General features: G+C 44.0%; 1 protein-coding gene across 2 annotated transcripts in view; it reads left to right on the top strand.

The window, feature by feature from the left end:
• PTCHD4 (patched domain containing 4) overlaps window positions 1-22,513 on the top strand; it is a 125,456-nt gene that overhangs the window by 44,193 nt on the left and 58,750 nt on the right. The window lies entirely within an intron of this gene.

The following is a 22,513-nucleotide window of genomic DNA, read 5'->3' as shown; positions in this document are numbered from 1 at the left end:
AAAAAAAAAGAGTGAATGACATTGTTGGAACCTCAGCCAATAGGAGAGCAGCAGTTGTATCAATCCCTGTTACAAAACAAAGGGGGACCTTGTTATTAAAAACTTGTCAGCTCAGCATAGAAAATGGATATTTGTTGATGTGTGTTTGACAGAGGGCCAGTGGGAAGAGTAAGAAGCGGCTGCAGGGAGTGGCAGAGAAAATAATATGTAGCATCCTCTTTGGTGAGGCTTTCTCTTTCATTTGTGTGGGAGGTGGAGGAATAGTTTGGTTCATGAGTGGGATTGAAAGAGAGGCGATGACAGCCCTCGTGTCTGCCTGGCTGTAAGCACAGGGCCTGTCACTGTCTGTAGAGCATAATCCCCTGGCTTGTGAAATTTAGAGACCCTCTGCAGTGATTTGCTTGGGACACACCATGAGGCAGAAGTTTCAGCTAAAGAGCAAATGTCTGGACCCATTTTTGAAGGAAATTGTTTGTTTTAGTGCAGTATTTTAAGCGTATCTCAATTGCATTCGTTTAACTCTTTGATTGCAAGATTCCAGGCTAGGGAAGTAAGCTGAAGAGGGAGATAAAGCAGTATCCACAAAGATGCTGCCACCTCATTTCTCTGTGCAGTCAACAAGGTGAAACATTGTAGTCTCACTGCACAGTGCCTTTGAACATTTGTGTTCCCATTCATCCTAGGTCTCAGTGGAAGGAGAGCGGCCCAACTTGAAAGGCTCCATTCTGCCTTTTGGATCTGAAGGAAATCTTGCCTGTGGGCAGAATGCTCTGTCCCATTCTCTTCCAGTTAGTTTCTTAAGCTGTGCCCATTCTGATGTTGTCTGAGCACCCAGTGCTCCTCTGGGTGAAAGTCCATGTGTGGACACATCACAGACTAGAGGGACCCAGTGGGAGGGGAAGCCATGCGGTTTTTCCTGGTCACCCAACTGCTGTGCAGTGTGAGTGTAGACCTGCAGCATAGGCAAAGTTCTTCCCTCATTGCATTCCTGTCGGAGGGGGAGAGCAGAAGAGACAGGATCAGGAGAGTGACTTAGGGATGTGTGTGGGAGGTGGGACAGAGTCAAGGCTGCTTGACAGGGGAATTGGAGTAGACTTTTGGGTGGAGAGAGTGTAGAACTGGGAGGAGGGCGGGGAGCCAGGAGAGGACCAACACAGAAGGGGCAGCGTTATGAGAGAGACAATCATGTCTGTGATTGTCTGTGGAGTGAGGGTGGGAGGCTGAGCTGGCGGGGGGAACAAGTGCAGAGCCAGAGGGGAGGGAAGAGGATAAGAACTGCTGACAGACTACATCATCTTATGCTGTTTGCGTGTCTGTACTCAAAATCAAGAGGCAGATAACAGCGGGTTAGGGTTAGCTACATCCACAGTGGGCATCCACCGGGGGGTTGAAAGGCACCTCCCTGCAGTTTTTTACTATTCTGCCAATTTCCCCATCCATAGCTCCAGAGCTCTTCGGTCCTGCATTCATGCTTTTGATGTAGAGCTCCCAGGCTCGGTCCTGGCAATGGGCCTGCCCAAGGAATCATAACACACGTCGAGGCACGTACAGGAATTTGAGGTGCCTGGTAGCTCTCTGGATCTAAAACCAAGAGACTGCTTGAGCTTTAGGCGGGCTCATACGTTGCTTTACATGATGCAGCCACAAGAGGGGGACAGAGTCTGACACTGGAATGAAACTGTGTTATAAAATGGATTGGGGTGCCTTGGTTTACCATTTAGGGTGGAGGACAGAACTCTGTTAGTTTGCTAGCCAGAGATTAAATGTAATTTTATGTTTATTTGCAGTTTTCTGGAGCTCACATCTACCAGAAAAGGGCTCTTTATGAAATTGCAAGGAAATATTCCATAGGATTACATTGTACTTGCTTTGGGTTTGGAGGAACTAAATAAATAACCTTTTTATGTATATTTCATCCAATAATTTCCAACTGATTTGTAGACATGATTAGATGAATGTTCACATGTCCCCGAGAGCTATAGTAGGTAAGTTTTATTTTTTCCAGAGGGATAAACTGAAAGACAAGAATTGTGACTTACCCAAGGTCACATGGAGGCCTTCTCCTGCAGTCAGGTGCCTTCTACTCCCATTAATAACAGTGCCAGTTGATGATACAAAATACTTGTCATCAGGTACCCAGGACCACACAGGATTGGGCACATAATAAACCAATAGCAGAGCTTTGAACAGAACCCAGCAATTGCAGTTCACAGTCCTGAGCTCTAACCATTTAGATCTGGTCCTATATGGTCTCTTAGGTAGAAGAGTTTCAGAGTAACAGCCATGTTAGTCTGTATTCGCAAAAAGAAAAGGAGTACTTGTGGCACCTTAGAGACTAACCAATTTATTTGAGCATGAGCTTTCGTGAGCTACATCCGATGAAGTGAAATGTAGCTCACGAAAGCTCATGCTCAAATAAATTGGTTAGTCTCTAAGGTGCCACAAGTACTCCTTTTCTTTTTAGGTAGAAGAGTGTCCCAAATTGTGCTTCCACAGAGCTGTATGTCTGTACAGAGCATTAGTCCTGCCTGTGCTTTGGCCACTTCAGGATGCTCCTGTTCTCACTACTAGCAGCTCCTACCATCAATTTTGCCTCCTCATGCCCTCCTCCTTTTCTGTTGTGTTCTGCATTCACCTATTAAGAGCCATATCTGAAGCCCACTGGTATGGAAACACTCCCATTGATTTCAGTGGGTTTGGGTCAAGCACTTAGACTGTAAATTCCTTGGGAGAGGAACGGTCCTCTATCGTATTGTTTGAACAGCACCCAGCATAATAGGCTCTTGCTCCAGATAGGAGCCTTTGGGTGCTACCATAATACAAATGAATAATACAGACAAACAGCTACATGAAAAGAATGTTATTCAGGTTGCAAAGTCAAGGATTTGAGAATTCAGGAATGCTGGATTTATGCTTCCCTGTGCAACTTTCATTTGCACCCCTCACTCATCTACCTTGTGCACTGAATGAGGCCAGGGTCCTGTATGTTGATATATATTTTTAAAAGCATGTGAACATGTAACTAATCACAAGGGGGCTGAATTAAAGGTTGCATGACATTTCTTAATGTTTAAGGGTTTCACTGTGTCAGTTAGATAATATTTTATGAACAGATCTTTTAAATGCAATTTACTAAGATGTTTTTAAAGGAAAAAGGTACAAAGAAATTATATTATGTATATACTGCACCATCTGCAAGGTTTCAGCCCTGAACCTGCAGAACAGACCATCACTTGAGCTGCAGGACTACCAACATTAACAGTTAGCAGGAATGGTTGTTATCCTGGAGGGGGGAATGCGCCATTGAGGCCACATGTAGTGTCCAAGTGATGGGAGTGGAGGGCTGGCCCAGCCTGGCTTCTTCACTCCCCCTGGAGGTGGGCAGCTCCTTCGCCAAGTGAAGCCATCAGGGGAGGAAATTGGGACATTGGGGCCATATGACAGGTCTGATGGAAGAAGCCCTGTGCAGCCTGACTCTTCCCCCCAGCACTTCCTGCCATCCGGGCAGTATCTGCTGCTGCTTCTTCGGAGGCAGCCTAGACCGGACTCTTTAGAATGTTTGTGTTTAGTGAGCATTGCAAAAAGCATTGCAAGACCCTTGTAACGGAAAGTGGTAGGCAACCTAGATAGAGGAGTCACCACCAGCTCCCCCTATAATAAAAAGGCACTGCTAAAATATTGGGTTTATTGGACAGACCTCCCCATGGTGAGAGCTCTTTTGTTGTTGTTGATGTTCACTGGGTTTTGTTAACTGCTGTACCACCAGAAACACACAGTTTTGTGAATCCAGAATTTGGGACAGTTCTGCCTTGGATGTGATTATGACTTGACTTTTGGGACAATCAATTACTGGTTCTGCAGGGGACTAGCAGAAGTTTGACTGAATGTTGAACTCTTGGGGAGAAGGCACCAGAAGAGCTTTCCCAATAGTCAGGATTCTGGATTGTCTCTCATTTTATCAATTTTCTACAAATCTGGAGTATAGCTTGTCATGAGGCTGATTTTATTATGGACCGTTGCACCAGAAAATCCCTAATAGATGGGTATTTGGGGCTAGGTAGTCAAAACATCGGGTACGTGTTGTGTGCCTAAAAAATGTTCAGTTAGCTTTTCACATTTTCCTTTTAGGATTTAGGGTCATAACTCACAACACAATTTCAGAATTGTTATATGCATGCCAGAGGTATTCTTTTCCACGTCTAATTATCACAAATTAACATAACCAGATGGTTAAGGACACGATTGAGTCATTTTACCTCCCTCTTGTTGGTCTTAATGCATATGGACCAGATTGCTCTAACGAAGCTACACCAATTTGCGGCAGCTCCGGATTTGACCCTGTATTTTTGAAATTCACATATATTAACTGTATTGTTTTACAGGGTACTTATTCTCAGTCATATAGTGTTATATGGATTATTGGCAATTATAGGTATCAAAACCTATAACTGCAATGTAATAACAGTTTCAGAATAGCCGCCGTGCTAGTCTGTATTCTCAAAAAGAAAAGGAGTACTTGTGGCACCTTAGAGACTAACAAATTTATATGAGCATAAGCTTTCATGAGCTACAGCTCACTTCATCGGATGCATTCAGTGGAAAATACAGTGGGGAGATTTATATACATAAAGAACATGAAACAATGGGTGTTACCATACACACTATAACGAGAGTGATCACTTAAGGTGAGCTATTACCAGCAAGGGGGTGGGCAGGGAGGGGAAACCTTTTGTAGTGATAATCAAGGTGGGTCATTTCCAGCAGTTCACAAGAACATCTGAGGAACAGTGGCGGGGAGGAATAAACATGGGGAAATAGTTTTACTCTATGTAATGACCCATCCACTCCCAGTCTCTATTCAAGCCTAAGTTAATTGTATCCAGTTTGCAAATTAATTCCAATTCAGCAGTCTCTTGTTGGAGTCTGTTTTCGAAGCTTTTTGTTCAAGCATTGCAACCTTTAGGTCTGTAATCGAGTGACCAAAGAGATTGAAGTGTTCTCTAACTGGTTTTTGAATGTTATAATTCTTGACATCTGATTTGTGTCCATTTATTCTTTTACGTAGAGACTGTCCAGTTTGACCAATGTACATGGCAGAGGGGCATTGCTGGCACATGGTGGCATATATCACACTGGTAGATGTGCAGGTGAACGAGCCTCTCATAGTGTGGCTGATATGATTAGACCCTATGATGGTGTCCCCTGAATAGATATGTGGACACAGTTGGCAATGGGCTTTGTTGCAAGGATAGGTTCCTGGATTAATGTTTTTGTTGTGTGGTGTGTGGTTGCTGGTGAGTATTTGCTTCAGGTTGGGGGGCTGTCTGTAAGCAAGGACTGGCCTGTCTCCCAAGATTTGTGAGAGTGATGGGTCATCCTTCAGGATAGGTTGTAGATCCTTGATGATGCGCTGGAGAGGTTTTAGTTGAGGACTGAAGGTGATGGCTAGTGGCGTTCTGTTATTTTCTTTGTTGGGCCTGTCCTGTAGTAGGTTACTTCTGGGTAATCTTCTGGCTCTGTCAATCTGTTTCTTCACTTCAGCAGGTGGGTATTGTAGTTGTAAGAAAGCTTGATAGAGATCTCGTAGGTGTTTGTCTCTGTCTGAGGGGTTGGAGCAAATGTGATTGTATCGTCGAGCTTGGCTGTAGACAATGGATCATGCGGTGTGGTCTGGATGAAAGCTGGAGGCATGTAGGTAGGAATAGCGGTCAGTAGGTTTCCGGTATAGGGTGGTGTTTATGTGACCATCGCTTATTAGCACCATAGTGTCCAGGAAGTGGATCTCTTGTGTGAACTGGTCCAGGCTGAGGTTGATGGTGGGATGGAAATTTTTGAAATCATGGTGGAATTCCTCAAGGGCTTCTTTTCCATGGGTCCAGATGATAAAGATGTCATCAATGTAGTGCAAGTAGAGTAGGGGCATTAGGGGACAAGAGCTGAGGAAGCGTTGTTCAAAGTCAGCCATAAAAATGTTGGCATACTGTGGGGCCATGTGGGTACCCATAGCAGTGCCACTGATTTGAAGGTATGCATTGTCCCCAAATGTGAAATAGTTATGAGTGAGGACAAAGTCACAAAGTTCAGCCACCATGTTTGCAGTGACATTATCGGGGATACTGTTCCTGACAGCTTGTCGTCCATCTTTGTGTGGAATGTTGGTGTAGAGGGCTTCTACATCCACAGTGACCAGGATGGTGTTTTCAGGATGGATTGTAGTTTCCTCAGGAAGTCAGTGGTGTCTCGAAGATAGCTGGGAGTGCTGGTAGCATAGGGCCTGAGAAGGGAGTCTACATAGCCAGACAATCCTGCTGTCAGGGTGCCAATGCCTGAGATGATTTCCAGGTTTATGGATCTTGGGTAGCAGATAGAATACCTCAGGTTGGGGTTCCAGGGGTGTGTCTGTGCAGATTGTTCTTGTGCTTTTTCAGGGATTTTCTTGAGCAAATGGTGTATTTTCTTTTGGTAACCCTCAGTGGGATCAGAGGGTAATGGCTTGTAGAAAGTGTAATTACACTCACTGTACTAGAAAGTATCACTGGTTCTTAGGCAGTGTTGAAGACCACACTGAGCTGCATTCGGTTCATCAGGCTGATGTAGTTAAGGCACGTCAGTTTCTGTAGCCAATGGCACACAAGGGAGTGACGTGGCTAGCAGCATGTCTGTCCACTTTGGACTTTTTCAACCCAATGGGGTTCGGAGTGCAGGAGGGGGCTCTGGGCTGGGGCAGGTGGCTGGGGTGTGGGGGGTTTTGAGGGCTCCAGCTGGAGGTGCAGACTCTGGGGTGGGCCTGGAGAGGAGGGACTTGGGGTGTAGGAGGGTGGAGCTGGGGGGTGGAGCTGAGGAGTTTGGAGTATGGGAGGGGGCTCCGGACTGAGGCAGGGGGTTGGGGTGTGGGAGGGGGCACGGGTTCTGGGCTGTGGGTGCAGGTTCCAGGGTGGGGCCAGAAATGAGGGGTTCAGGGTGCAGAGGGGGCTCCGGGCTGGGACAGGGAGTTGCTGTGCATGGGGGAGTGAGGGTTCCAGCTGGAGGTGTGGGCTCTGGTGTGGGGCTGAGGATGAGGGATTTGGGGTACAGGAGCAGGCTGGAGCAGGGGGTTGGGGTGCGGGAGGGGTGAGTGTGCCATCTGGGGATATAGGCTCTGGGATAGAGCCATGAATGAGGGGGTTGGGCTGAAGGAGGGGGCTCCAGGCTGGGGCTGAGGGGTTTGGAGGGCTGGAGGGGATCAGTGCTGAGGCAGAGGGTTGGGGTGCAGGGGAGGGGGGCTCTAGCTCGGGGTGCAGACTCTGGGGTGGGGCTAGGGATGAGGGGTTTGGGGTGCAAGAGGAGCTACAGGCTGGGTCCAAGGGGTTTGGAGGTGGGAGGGGGATCAGGGCTGGGTTGGGGGGTTGGAGCGCAGAAGGGGGTCAGGGGTCCTCGCTCTGGGTGGCGCTTACCTCAAGCAGCTCCTGGAAGCAGCAGCATGTCCATGCTCCGGCTCCTATGCAGAGGCACGGTCAGGCAGCTCTGCACGCCGCCTCGACCTCAGGTGCCGCCCCATCCGCAGGCGCTGCATCCACAACTCCCTTTGGCCATGGTTCCTGGCCAATGGGAGCTGCTGAACTGGCACTTGGGGTGGGGGCAGCATGAAGAGCCCCCGGCTGCGCCTAGGTGTAGGAGCTGAAGGGGGGATATGCCGCTGCTCAGAGCCATGGCAGGGAAGGAGCCCGCCTTAGCCCCGCTGCGCCATTGACCGGACTTTTAACAGCACGGTCAGAAGTGCTGACGGGAGCCACCACGGTCCCTTTTTGACCAGGCGTTCCGGTCGAAAACTGGACACCTGGCAACCCTATTGCAGAGTGAGGTGCTCTTCAGCAGGATTAAAGGGCATCAGAATGTATTTGTATGGCCTATGTGGGCTAACTGAAAGCAGCTCAGTTGGATGCATGTGGGCAGTATATGAGGAGTCTGCCAGTGACATTCTACCATGCAGCTTGTCTCTGTAGGCAGTCCTGGGGCAGTCATACTCAGGGGTCCTGCGCAAGGAGAGAGAGCAGGGCCTGGAGGCTCCACTGTTATATATGTATCTGGAGGGTACACTGCTGCCTGGGTCCATTGGGCCTTCCCATTCCCACAGAAGAAGATTCTAGAGTCGTGGAGCCTACTTCAGTTCTTAGCAAGTGGAGACCAGCTCTGCTTCTCCTCACAGCCCCTTGTTTTTAATCAGCTCAGAGATCCAGTTACTTCTCTCTGTGAGGTGGGTCTGAGGGGCTGGTTTTTAAAGGCACAAAGGGCAGTTAGGCAATGAACTCCCATTGACTTTTCAGCAGCTGCTTTTTAGTGGTGAATGTAGTGATCTCTGTGTATAGCATGCATATCAGTTTGCAGAGGGCTTTGGGATGATTCATAATGAAAGGGACTACATGAAAGACAATATTTATTGTCTGAGCTTGCTTTGTTATGCAGGCGCTTATCACTGTTGTCTGCTTAGGTTACTCGGAGATACTTTTTCTCCCATGCTAGCAATGGTCTTTGGCATGTCTGTTTTAGGATGCCTTACCAGTTATACTACAGTATATATTGTTTTAAGTTACAAAGTGTGTCACTTGGTTAAACATCACATTTAACATGGGCTCATTTGGGGTAGGAGAGAGTTGCATCATGGCAGGAATGATTTAACTCCGTATATATCATCTCTAATAGAAGGATGTCAAATCCAGCATGAATAGCTTCATCGCTGGTGATTCCACAAACTGCACTGACAGCTTGTTCCAGTGCCTAAATGTCCTTACATTTTTAAATGTTTCCTAATATTTTCCCTGCTGCAGCTTCTGCCCACATAATTTCAGGATCTGTGTGGCTTGACTAAAGAGATTAACTGTTCCCTCTTCTCTTTAGAACATCTCTGTATGTATTTGAAGACAGTTATGGAGAATTTTATATGTGGACTGAATGTAAGAACGGCCATACTGGGTCAGACTAAAGGTCCATCTAGCCCAGTATACTGTCTTCTGACAGTGGCCAACGCCAGGTGCCCCAGAGGGAATGAACAGAACAGGTACTCATCAAGTGATCCAACCCTGTTGCCCATTCCCAGCTTCTGGCAAACAGAGGCTAGGAATACCATCCTTGCCCATCCTGGCTAATAGACATTGATGGACCTACCCTCCATGAACTTACCTAGTTCTTTTTTGAACTCTGTTATAGTCTTGGCCTTCACAACATCCTCTGGCAAGGAGTTCCACAGGTTGCCTGGTGCATTTTGCTTAACCTTTCCATACAGATCTCATTTTCCACCTCCTTTAGTGTATTTCATACTCTCTTCTTAACTCCATCTAAATTTGAGGCTAGATTGTGGCATCTAGCTTCTGTCATGTGTGGGGGCAGTGCAGAGCTGCACCATCCTTCCCCAAGGGGAGTACTGGGGGGGATTGTGCCTCAAAAGATCATGTCCTTTCCTCCTCAGCACATGAAGGGAATGTGCAGCTTTGCAACATTCCTCTGTACGCTGCTGTTGAAAGCAAGGTGGGGTGATGGTCTGGATTCCTCCATGCCACCTCTCAGGTAAATAGTGCCCTGGGAGATGAGTGGCTTAAACAAGCCTGTACTCTGTCAAGCACAGAAACTGTGATTGTCCTTAGTTTTTATACAAGAAAAGCAGAGGCTGGGAGGGATTTTGTGCTTTCTGCCTTTGGCTTTTGATTAAACTGAAAAGCAGGAAATGTATTAATAATAAAAAGAAATAGCCCGTGGAACTCACTGCCACAAGATATCATTATGTCACAAGCTTAGCAGAAATCAAAAAGGGTTTGGGCATTTTCATAGATAATAAATGAGCATGTTTTCATATTGGATAAGATTACAAAAGTAAAATCCACCAGTTAGGCAGGGATATCAACTCATGCTTCAGAGCATAAGTCAGCTTCTAAAATGGTTAGGAAAAAAAATTCCCTTGTGGGCAGGTTTTTCCATGCCTTGAAATTGGAGTATTTTATATTGGGAGTGACCTTCCCCCCCCCCCCCCCCTTTTCCTCTGCAGCACCAGGTGCAGGTCACTTGCCAGGATTATCTGAGTACATCTCACTTGATCATTTCCCTGGCATTGTGGTGGCCTCAGACACTGGTGCACCTTGGCCCTCCTTTCTTGGCTTGTGACACACAACAGTCTAGTCTCCTGTGGGTTAGAATACTTTGGGCTCACTTCAGTTGCTGGATTAGGGTGCGGGTTCTGGTTGCAGTTGGTGGCCTGAGCCATACAGGAGCTCAGAGTAGATAATCTAGTGGTCCCTTCTGGCTTTAAACTCTATGACATCTTGCCTCTGTTCAACCACAAGCCAGTGGGATTTTCTAATAATTCAACTGAATCTTTCCATTTCCAACCTTTTTCACTCCATTTCTTTCCTGTGCATTGACGTCCATTCGCTGGTGGGATAACAGCCTGCATTAACATAGTGCATGCTGGAGCCAAACTGGCTCCAAGTGCATTTAGTTGACCTGTCATGGACACTTGGCAGTAATATTAGCCATCTGCAGTACTGAGTGGTTCTTCCCCTGTCCCTCCATATTGCTGTGGTAGCTCTGTGTTACAAACCTCTCTGTTTCTAAGCAAAAGTACTTGACTGCTGCAGTCATGAAATGCTGTGCTGCAATCCTGGTAGATTTTGTAAGCTAAGCATGGTCAGGTATTGTTGGTAGTTGGCTGGGTTTCTTAGGTGCGGTGGGAAATGCCATTTGATGATTCATAAAGTTGTAGTCCTCCCTCTGAGTCAGATCTGAACCATTTCACTTTTTTGCAAGAATAGCTCTTACCCTCAGTGTCTTGGCCAAATTCCAGTTTGGACAAATGCATTCCCGCTACCTCCAATTCCCCCTGCAGTTTCAGTTGGATGCACTATCTTTATGAACTACCTGGCTTACCTTGTTGTGCAGAGGTAAAGAGTCTGAGGGCTTTACCAGTCACTTAAACCAGTGTTTCTTGGGTTGGTGACCCTTATTTGAAGTAAAAAATATTTGTAAAAAGAAAAGGAGTACTTGTGGCACCTTAGAGACTAACAAATTTATTTGACCATAAACTTTCGTGAGCTACAGCTCACTTTATCAGATGCATGCAGTAGAAAATAAAGTGGGGAGATTTTATATACACAGAAAACATGAAACAATGGGTGTTACCATACACACTGTAACAAGAGTGATCAGGTAAGGTGAGCTATTACCAGCAGGAGAGAAAAAAAACTTTTGTAGTAATAATCAAGGTGGGCCATTTCCAGCAGTTGACAAGAACGTGTGAGGAACAGTGTGTGCGTGTGTGGGGAGGAAAATATACGTGGGGAAATAGTTTTACTTTATGTAAAGACACATCCAATCCCAGTATTTATTCAAGCCTAAGTTTATGGTGTCCAGTTTGCAAATTAATTCCAATTTAGCAGTTTCTCATTGGAGTCTGTTTTTGAAGTTTTTCTTTTAGGTAGAGACTGTCCGGTTTGGCCAAAGTACATGGCAGAGGGGCATTGCTGGCACATGATGGCATATATTACATTGGTAGATGTGCAGGTGAATGAGCCTCTGATAGTGTGGCTGATGTGATTAGGCCCTATGATGGTGTCCCCTGAATAGATACGTGGACACAGTTGGCAACGGGCTTTGTTGTAAGGACAGGTTCCTGGGTTAATGTTTTTGTTGTGTGGTGTGTGGTTGCTGGTGAGTATTTGCTTCAGGTTGGGGGGCTGTCTGTAAGCAAGGATGTGCCATCATGTACCAGCAATGCTCCTCTGCCATGTATATTGGCCAAACTGGACAGTCTCTACGTAAAGAATAAATGGACACAAATCAGACATCCAGAATTATAACATTCAAAAACCAGTCGGAGAACACTTCAATCTCTCTGGTCACTTGATTACAGACCTAAAAGTTGCAATATTACAACAAAAAAACTTCAGAAACAGACTCCAATGAGAGACTGCTAAATTGGAATTAATTTGCAAACTGGACACCATTAACTTAGGCTTGAATAAAGACTGGGAGTGGATGTGTCATTACACAAAGTAAAACTATTTCCCCATGTTTATTTCTCCCCCCACACACACACACTGTTCCTCACATGTTCTTGTCAACTGCTGGAAATGGCCCACCTTGATTATCACTACAAAAGGTTTTTCCCCCCCGCTCTCCTGCTAGTAATAGCTCACCTTACCTGATAACTCTTGTTACAGTGTGTACGGTAACACCCATTGTTTCATGTTCTCTGTGTATATAAAATCTCCCCACTGTATTTTCCACTGCATGCATCCGATGAAGTGAGCTGTAGCTCACAAAAGTTTATGCTCAAATACATTTGTTAGTCTCTAAGGTGCCACAAGTACTCCTTTTCTTTTTGCGGATACAGACACGGCTACTCCTCTGAAACCTGTCAGAAAACAACTACTATATCTCTACAGTTGACTTCATTAACTCTGAAGGTTTTGGCCACCCTGAAGTTATTCTGGAAATTTTACTTTAGATTTGTGATAAAATTTTTCACTGCCTTCCAACTTCCCCGATTGTCCTTGGTGGCCCCTGGGGGGGTCACAGCCTACTGGTTGAATAACACTCATCTAAACAATTCAGTCCCCTAAGATATTTTATTTTAGCTACTGCTACCACTTCCTTGGAGTTTACTCAATGAACATGCGAAAAGATCAGTGTCTTTGGCTTCCTTCATTGGTGGCATAAAGCAACATTTGCCACCATTTAGTATTGCAGTGTATGGGGGACATACTGCACATTTTACAGTTGAAAGTGGGAGCATTCGGCCTGGCAGTATTGTGAAAATAAGAATAATAGAAAGTGGGGATGAAAGAGAGAGATTCTCCTTAACTATAAATCAAATTTATGCATGACCTTTCCATTTACCAGTGTGGATCATTGGGCCTCCATTGATCACTTCTACAGGCCGATGGGCTAGTCAGCTGAAACTAAAGTTTCCCTTAGTGGCATGATTTAAGCAGGAATCATCAGTTATGTTCTTCCACAGAAGACTCAGCCTAACTTTGTCTTGAGATAAGATGCCTTTCTGGAAAACAAACACGAGTTATTGGGCTTAATACTGGGGCAACTGGGTGATCTTTAATGGGCTTAATATAGGGGGTCAGACTGGATGATCTGATGATCCTTTCTGGCCTAACATTTATTAACTTAATTAAACTTTTCAACCATCAGTCCAATCCAGTGGAGATAACTAACAGCTCAGGATGGCATCCATATCTGAGCTAAAAGTAGAGAAAAGGGCTCTGTGTGTTCCTGATCCATTCAAAAGTCTGGACCAATGGGCACTAATTAGCAGTGTGCAATGCCTTGCTAGGCTAAGAGAAGGTATGGTTCCTCAGAGCCACAGCTGCAGATTGACTAATTGCTACAGAAGCTGCAATGCAGTATTTTCTTGGAGGATGAAAAGAGGAAGGAAAGGGACCATATTCTGGTCAATATGGAATAATGAGTGTGATATGGGACTAAATCCAGGCTGAAGGAGAGGAGGGGACTACAGTAGTGGGTGTGAATTTCTATGTTCAAGTACTGCTGGTGAGACTGGAGAATGACCTTGTGAGGATCATTCAACATTAGAAATTCTCCAGTCTCCACTGTGGCTGACCCTGGACCTCAGGAACTTCATTTTGAATTCACTGAGAACTGGGAGTTGATTTAGCCATTTGAGGACTACTATTCGCCTTCTTGATGGCGAGTTAAGGACAATATGAAGGAATGTTTGAACTATATCAGGAACAAACAAAACCCTCGGAGTCGACTACGACTGATACTAGACAAGAATGATAACATTCTCTCTTATGACGTAGAAAATGTACTGGACAAATATTTCTATTCAGTATGCGAAAAGAAGCAGGCTGATTTATTCACACTGTACAGTGATAATGAAATATTTTCTATTCCACCAGTAACAAGGGAGGATGTTAAACAGGAACTATTACATTTCTACATTTTTAAGTCTGCAGGACCGGACATCTTGCACCCAGGAGTACGAAAGGAATTGGCTGAAGAGTGCTCTGAACCATCAATGCTGATTTTTAACAACTCGGGGGATGTTCCAGAAGACTGGAAAAAACCAGTGCTGTGCACATACTTAGAAAGGGTAAACCAGATGACCTGGGAAACTCTAAGCTGGTTAGACTGATATCAATCCCAGGCAAAATCATGGAAAGGTTGATCTGGGATGCTTTCAGTAAAGAATTAAAAGATGGCAGGATAATCAATGCGGATCACCATGCTTTTATGGAAAATAAGTCAGACAAATCTGATATTTTTAATGAGATCCCAAATTTGATGATAAAAGTAACTGTGTTGACATAATATATTTTAACTTCTGTAAGAGATTTGGCTTAGGCCTGCATGGTATTCTGATAAAAAATATTATCATTATACAAAATCAATGAAGCCCCTATTAAATGGATTAAAAACAGTAATTGTAAATGGGGAATCATCCAGTGGGGATTTTTCTATTGGGGTCCAGCAGGAATCTGTTCTGATCCTGTGCTATTCAATATCTTTATCAAGAATTGGGCAGACAATATAAAATCATTTCTTGTAAAATGTGGAGATGATACAAAAATTGGTTGAGTGGTAAATAATATGAGGAGAGGTTGACCTGGATCCCTTGGTATCGCCCATTTCAAACTACATGTGTTTTAACATGCTAGATCATAGATCTAGGAACAAGGAATGTAGATCTTAAAAGATGGGGGACTGTATCCAGGAAAACAGTGGCTCTAAAAAGGGCTTTGGGGTCATAGTAGATAACCAATTGAACATGAGCTTCCAGTGTGATTTGATGCTTTAGCTCAGGGGGCAAATACAACTCCTGACGAGTAGGGCATGTATTAGCTCTGTATATGGCATTGGTGAGACTATTACTGAAATACTATGTCTACTTCTGGTGTCTACAATTCAAAAAGATATTGACGAATTGGAAAGGATTCAGAAAAGGACGACAAAAATGACGTGATGTCTGGAAACCCTGCCTTACAGCTCAATCTACTTAGTTTATCCACGAGAAGGTTAAGAGATGACTTGAGCTCAGTCTACAAACACTCAGGAAGAGATCTATGATAGTCAACAGCTCTTTAATCTAGCAGGAAAAGGCATAACAAGATCCAATGGTTGGAAGCTGAAGCTAAATAAATTCAGACCAGACGTAAAGGAAATGTTTAATAGTTTGCAGGTAACTAATCATTAGAACAATTTACCTAAGGACATGGTGGATTTCTGTACTATGAAGTCTTCAGATTAAGTTTGGATGTCTTTCTAAAGATATGCTATAGGTGAAACAGAAGTTGTGGGCTTGGTGCAGAAATTACTGGGTGATGTTCTTTGGCCTGTGTTATATCAGAGATCAAACGACACAAGCCTATGATTCCTTCTGGCCTTAAACTCTATGACTTGATGAACCTTTGGGCTATGGAAAAACAAAAGGGGTAAATTTTCTCTCGTTCCTCTCAGTGAAGGGTCAGATGAATAGCTTTGCTCGCGCTGCCGTGAGACTTAGCCTCAATTTCCCTCCGCTCAGTTTCATACTATTATTGCTATTTAATCCCCCCCTTGTGCAATTCCTATCCTCCAAGGGGGTCCCAGTGAGTGTTTAAGTAGTTAACGTTTGTACAAATCTCTGCAGATAAAAAGTGCCTGTGGTTTAATGTTGCCCTGGAATAGCCTCCCGGCAATGTACAAAAAACTCTCTCACACTCCTCCTAAGATTCATAGGATCTCCAGGTTGGAAGGGACCTCAGGAGGTCATCTAGTCCAGACCCCTGCTCAAAGCAGGACCCAATCCCCGATTTCTGCCCCAGATCACCCCCTCAAGGATTGAACTCACAACCATGGGTTTAACAGGCCAATGCTCAAATCACTGAGTTATCCCTCCTCAAACCCCAGGTGTTCTCAGCTGCATTCCAACTCCAGTGAGCACTTCCGTATTGTTTTGGTCCATTTTCCTGTAGTACCCCGAGCGTTTAAGCCCTCCAGAGCAACTGTGGTTCATCAGGCACAGCCTCCTTGATCTACAGTTCTGTGTTCGCTTTCAGCGCTATTGTGTATAAATAATTAATCATTGGCCATGTGAGTCATTGGCATTTGATTATCCCTTTTCCTTCAGCTGGATTTCACTCCTGGTGACGCACACCCAAGTCAATTTGCACTCATCAGTGCAGTAAGATGGTGCAAGACATCTCATTGTGTGCTTTACTCAAATCAAGACATATTGGATATGCTATTATTAGCTACTTTGTTCTCTTAATTTTGTAATTGCATCAAAAGAGACATCATGTTTAGCATGATTTCCCTTTTATAAACCCATGCTATTTGTAGATCATGGCTGGTGAAATTCGCCCCTATGCAGGGAGCCAGCAAAAGGCCTATGCATCACTTAAGCCTAGTTTGAGGACTTGAGTGGGATATGGGCCCTGTGTTGTCTCTCTGCATAGGGATGAATTCTACCCAGTTCCCTTATCTTCTAGCTGTCTAATGATTTTCCCCCTTAATATTATACCCTTCCCTTTGTCTGGACATTGAAGTTAGATTTAGGGAGTCGGTAATTCCCTCTCTCTCTCTTTTTTAAATCGTCATCACATTTGCTTTCTCCCTCTCTCCCCAGTTTTCTGACCTCCCCATTTCTCCATGACTTTTTCAGAACTGGCAGTGATTCAGTAAGTCCATTCATCATTATAATTCCCTGACTGCCCCCCCAACCCCTCCCCAGGCTCTCAGTTTCCCGCTCTACACTGCCGGGATCCCGGCTGCCCCCCGCAGGGAGTGGGAAATCAGGAGTTTCAGGGCAGCCACTAGGCCACCCATGTGGAGCCAGGAGCTGAGAGTCCAGGGGGCAGCCAGGCTCCTGACAGGGAGCTGTGTGTGGAGCTGAGAGCCTGGGCTCTGAGCCCCCCCACACTGCCCCTTTTAAGTCAGTGGGAGCATTTCTGGTGACGATGCGCATCACCAACAAGAGGGTAGTGTGGAAATCAGTCACCACAGTAAGTCGACGTACCTTTCTGGTGTAGACATGCCCTAAGTCACAGCTCAGCTTAGCTAATTTTCTCTGCTGCCTTTAATATATCTCATCATTCCCGCCTCCATTTCTTTGCTTCTTGGATTCCCCTCCTGCCTTGCTGAATAATCCTTCCCCCATCCTTTTTGGATAATCCTCATCCCTCTCTCCCTCCCTTGTATGCCTCTGTCCCTCAGGCCTCTGGTTTTGGTACATTGCCCTGGGCAAATTCGTCCTTGCCAATGATTTCAACTGTTATTTTTATGCAGCTGATTCCAAAATCTGCCTCCAGCCCAGCCTCTCTCTCTTTGCTCATTCTCACACTATGAACCCTCTCTCAGGGTGAGCTCTTTGCCATTTCAAATTCAGTCTTGCCAAGGCTGATGGCCTTCATTTTCTTCCTATTCCTTCTGCACCATGTTTACTTCAGACTACTTTACAGCCCTTCTAATGTGTTTCTGTATACGTCTTTTTTCCTCTGTCCATGCTCATCTTCAGCATGATCTTTTCTAACTTGGTCTATCTCAGTGTCTCCTCTCCACCCCTCTGTGTGTGTGAGGGAAGGAACATGCCTGTGTTAAGAGCTACACTTAGGAAGCCATTTGTAGTTCATAAAAACAACTTTATTAGACATTCTACTTTATGAACAATGCTACATATTCTTGTGTGTCCGTTGGTGCCACACTTGAGAACAGTTATTAACTACTACATACACATATATCTTTTATTTATCAGTCCTGTAATGCTGTGAGTTACAATCTGTTCTTGCTGTATTCTGGGGATGGGGCAGCTATGCACTGCTCTTTACTCAGGGCATATTAGAAGGTTACAGTCTTGCTCATAACAAGGAGGTAGTAAAGGCTGGTTGTAATGGAAGGAAAAGACAAAGGATTAACATTAAAGGAAGAAAGATGTGGAGCATAAATTTCAGTTCAGTGTCTGATTCCACTGGCAAAATCTGAAGAATTTTCTCGTTTCTTAGCTGTTTCTCTAATTTCAAAGCACAGGGTGGTGTTTTAGCCACACAACTCCCATTTCCATCAGTAGAAGCCTTGTGGTTTCTCACTGCACCCCTCACTTTGAAAATATCCCCTTTAATTGCCAAGGTGCCCAGGATAATAGAGTTTCCCATTACTCTCTCTTATTAGAGATGGTGTTTTTGTAAATTTCTTTGTGCATCATGTTCCTATAGAAATGCCGTGTGTAGAGAATCGCCAAATGAGGTGACATTGTTCAATCATAATTCATACTCTCCTGGTTGCCTCTTTGCATTTGCTAATCCTGTTCTTTAAACAGTCAAACACAAATAATCTTCTAAATGACAACTAAGGCCTCAGCTGCTCCCACAGGAGATGCAGCAGTATCCAGTCAGCACTCAAAAACAGGATGGATGGGGCATACCATCTCTCTCCTCCCATATTCCTAACCTCTACCCCCACTAAATAAGCTTCCTGCTTCCTCTTTCCCACTGTCCCTCACCATCTGGAGGAGCGCAGCTTTGCCATAGGGATGGCCTATTAAAGGTTCCAGTTCCCCAGGATGGACAAGAAGTAGAAGTGGAACCCGCTGGAGCAGAACTTCAGCACTTCCAGTGCCTTGACAGCTCCTTCAGAGTTCTCCAGCTTCTGATGTCATCTGCTGTACTGCAGGGAACGATACTGCATTGGTAAGACCGTGATGAGTAAGGACCTTGATGAGATGATTCTAATTCCTATGAGTCAGATTCTGCCATTGGAAACACAGGTGTCATTGTCATTGACTTAATGGGTGTTACATGTGCATTGAGGGTATGACATGGCCCTTGGATATTATTTATCCCTCCGTACCAGCAGTACAGCACTAGGCCTCTAACAAGTAGTGAAACAACTATAGCCAAGATCTTCACTGACTTCACTGGGCTTTGGATTAAGCTTTAGGTTCTGTGAATGTTTTGATGATGCACACACCATTTTTGCCATGTGCTGTCTGGATCTTGATAGACTCAGCAATTTGGTCCTAACAGAAATACAGAAGAACTCTCTGAGATTCTTGCCCCTTACATTTTTGAATGCATGGCTGAGAGGTATCTATATTTCTCTATGTTAGAAAAGATAATAATGGCTTTGTGATGAGACATATTGCTTGTCAACAGAGAGAAATCTCTATGTGTGTGATCCTTTTCTTCCAGAAACCTTTTGAATTAACCCTTTGTAAATGATAAGTATCAGGGGGTAGCTGTGTTAGTCTGTATCCACAAAAACAACAAGGAGTCTGGTGGCACCTTAAAGACTAACAGATTTATTTGAGCATAACCTTTCGTGAGTAAAAACCTCACTTCTTCAGATGCATCTCCTTATTGTTTTTATAAATGATAGAAACTAAAACCCCTGGACCAAATTTATCACTGGGAGAAGCCTACCGTAGTTAGTGGAATTGTACCAGGGACAAAATTGGCCTGGATTATTTACAGCAGATATACTGTTGTTCTGCATTGCTTTTATTTTTATTACAGTACAAAATTAAGGCCCTATTGTGCTAGGTGCTGTATAAATGCATAGTAGAAGACAATATCTGCCCTGAAGAACTTACAGTTCAAATAGGCAGGAAGGGAAAGGAAACAGGGGCACCAAGAGGTGACTTGCCCAATGTCAAATATAAGAGTTGGGAATAAAACTGAGGTCCTAGTCCAGAGGTCTAGCTGCTAGCCCATACTACTTATCTGATAGATAACTGATTTAACATGAAGTGGAATGTAGAGGTGGAGTAGAGAGGCCAGTGTTCTGCCTGGGAAGTGGGGCAGGGGCTCCCAGGCTCTGTGCGGAGGGGAAGTTAAAACTGGCTTTGTAAGATGTGCTGTTCCTGCCGTTTTCTGTGGAAATTTTCAATGATTAAAATACCATAGTTCACTACACAGTCCTCGTTTATGATGGATACAGCCAAACTCAAGGACAACTGGCTAGCTAGTGATTTGCTTAAGAAGGGCTTTCTTATAGCTCCGACAGCTGGTACCACTTTGCAATGGGAGGATGTACATCGCTCCCCGGGGTGGATAGCTGGCTGCACAATGCCATCACAGGACAGCAGCCAGTATACTAGTGGCTTTTGGAACACTGAGGAGAGCACCAACCCGCTGTGCAAGGCTTCCCTACAGGTGCTAGCTTCTGCACAAAGCTGCGTGGGGCCATTGACCTGTCACTTCCCCATCCCAATATGCCCAGCTTGTGATAACAGCTGGAAGGCAGCAAGAGGCACCATCCCCATAGCGAAGCCATGACCATATTGTGGAAATGGAAGGTCAGATGTTTCCTTGAAAGACCTCCAACATCCCAGCCACAAACTGGTACAGGAGGCAAGATGAAAATTCCATTGCTCAATGAAAAGATACAGGAACAAGAGCATAGGTATCCGTGCCAGTTGCTACAAGCATTAGTATCCCCCGTAAAGCAGTACAGTAATAGTAAACAATATCAACACCTAGCTCTAATATATTGCAGATTATGAATGGGATTATATGATGGGGTTGCCTTAGATAGTAGGAGACAGGACTTGATGAACCAAGAGGTCCCTTCCAGTCCTATGTTCTGATGCTCAGCACTGCCCCATCCTGTTTAAATAACCCCCAACTAAAGCTTCAGCATAATTAGCTTTGACTCTGATATGTTAGAGGCAGTGTCCTGGGGAAACCAGCACTGAAATAAAATACAATGCCTATAAATACCGCTTTGAAAATCATTTCAAGATCTGTTGACCATTCTGTGCTATATTATTTCAAAATTAATTGTGTCATTTTAGGGGAATTAAAGTAGTTAAAAAGCAGGACAAAAGGGCTAGGCATCAATTTGCTAGTATGGAAAGTAGTATGCTGATCTCTTTGTCAAGCTCCTGAGCATAGCCAGAATGAACTAGATTCCTGAGCAGGATTAGACTGAGTGGAGTGCTTTCATGGTTAATAAATGTGCCGTGGTTTCTCTTCAATTAAACTGACTCCTGAGTGCTTGTTTAATAAATATTACAGTTCTCATGCACTTTTACACCAGAAAATAAGGCCCTCCTTCCCCAAACATTACCAGGCAGTTTGACACAACTGTTACTGGGTTTTGTCACTTACTTTTTAAGAGCCCTTCATATCTTTTGTCGCAACGGCTGCAAGCCCATCTTGTATAGATGTATGCAGCAACAGTGTTTGAATGGCTTTTAATACGGCTTTATCCAATTTGGCGCCTGCACTGTTGTGTATTAGTAAGCAAAAACAATGATCTACCATTAAAATATAGATTACTTTAAAACAGATTTTCTCCTTTAAACATTTTTGGCTGAATAGGTATGAAGGTTTAACCTTGGAAAAATACTGACCAAACGTTCTTTGATCTGAAAACCAAGCTTGGAATAGAAGAAGCAGCAGTAAGCAGCTTTAAATGGCTCTGCCAATAATATCTACTGGGACTTAAATGGAACGTTCATCTAGTGTAGAGAAAATGGGGGTGAGGGATAAATAGAGATCAAAGGGAGCCCTTGAAAATGAAACAAATGCAGAAAAAAAGTAATATCAATGCTGACTCTACTTCTGTGTAATTAAATGTATTTATAGTTCTTCCTCATGTTAGTTTCTTTTCATTTCCAGGTTTCAGAGTAGCAGCCGTGTTAGTCTGTATCCCCAAAAAGAAAAGGAGCACTTGTGGCACCTTAGAGACTAACCAATTTATTTGAGCATAAGCTGAGCTGTAGCTCACGAAAGCTTATGCTCAAATAAATTGGTTAGTCTCTAAGGTGCAACAAGTGCTCCTTTTCTTTTTCATTTCCAGAAATTCTTCCAATACCATAAACCCCAGCTCATAACGAAGAAAACGTAAAGTCCCTAAGACTGGAAAAGATTTACACTTTATAAAACAATTACTGTAATTACATTGTAATTATGCTGGAACATTAATGTAACTACACTGTGGTTATCTTTACCTTCCTGTTACCACTATTTCACAAAACTGGAAGGTCAACTATGTGACTGAATAATTAATCATTACCCCTCTTGATTCATACTTAATAGATTTCACTGTAATAACTGAAGTTACACTGTTTGCTACATGTAACTAGTACACAACCTTATCACATAAACTTTAATTATATGGAAATAGTGATATTTCTCTCTAATTACACCTTTAATTATGTATATTATCATGGTGGTAGGCATGGTATGAGAAAGAAGATAGATATTTCCTAAAGTTTTGCCAGATTATCATTCAATCAGGATATCAACTCTTCCAAAGAAGCTACTTCTTTCACGCATTGGCCACAGCTTTGCTGACATTATGAGATTTTTGGTTTTAAAAATCATACATTTTACAAATAATGATAGACCGTCTAGACCAATCTGTTGGCCTGATTTTAAAAAGTAATCTCAAACCTAATTCCCTGCTATTTTAACATGCCCATAAATACCTGTAACACCAGAAACAAATGTAAGGTGAGTATCTCTTGAACCATTTTACTGAATCACGGTCTTACTTGACTTAGAAAAAGAGCATTACTATTATGATCTAA

The sequence above is a fragment of the Eretmochelys imbricata genome, chromosome 3 (assembly GCF_965152235.1).
Source record: "Eretmochelys imbricata isolate rEreImb1 chromosome 3, rEreImb1.hap1, whole genome shotgun sequence".
Lineage (NCBI taxonomy): Eukaryota > Metazoa > Chordata > Testudines > Cheloniidae > Eretmochelys > Eretmochelys imbricata.
This window is presented reverse-complemented; position numbering and strand designations above follow the sequence as displayed.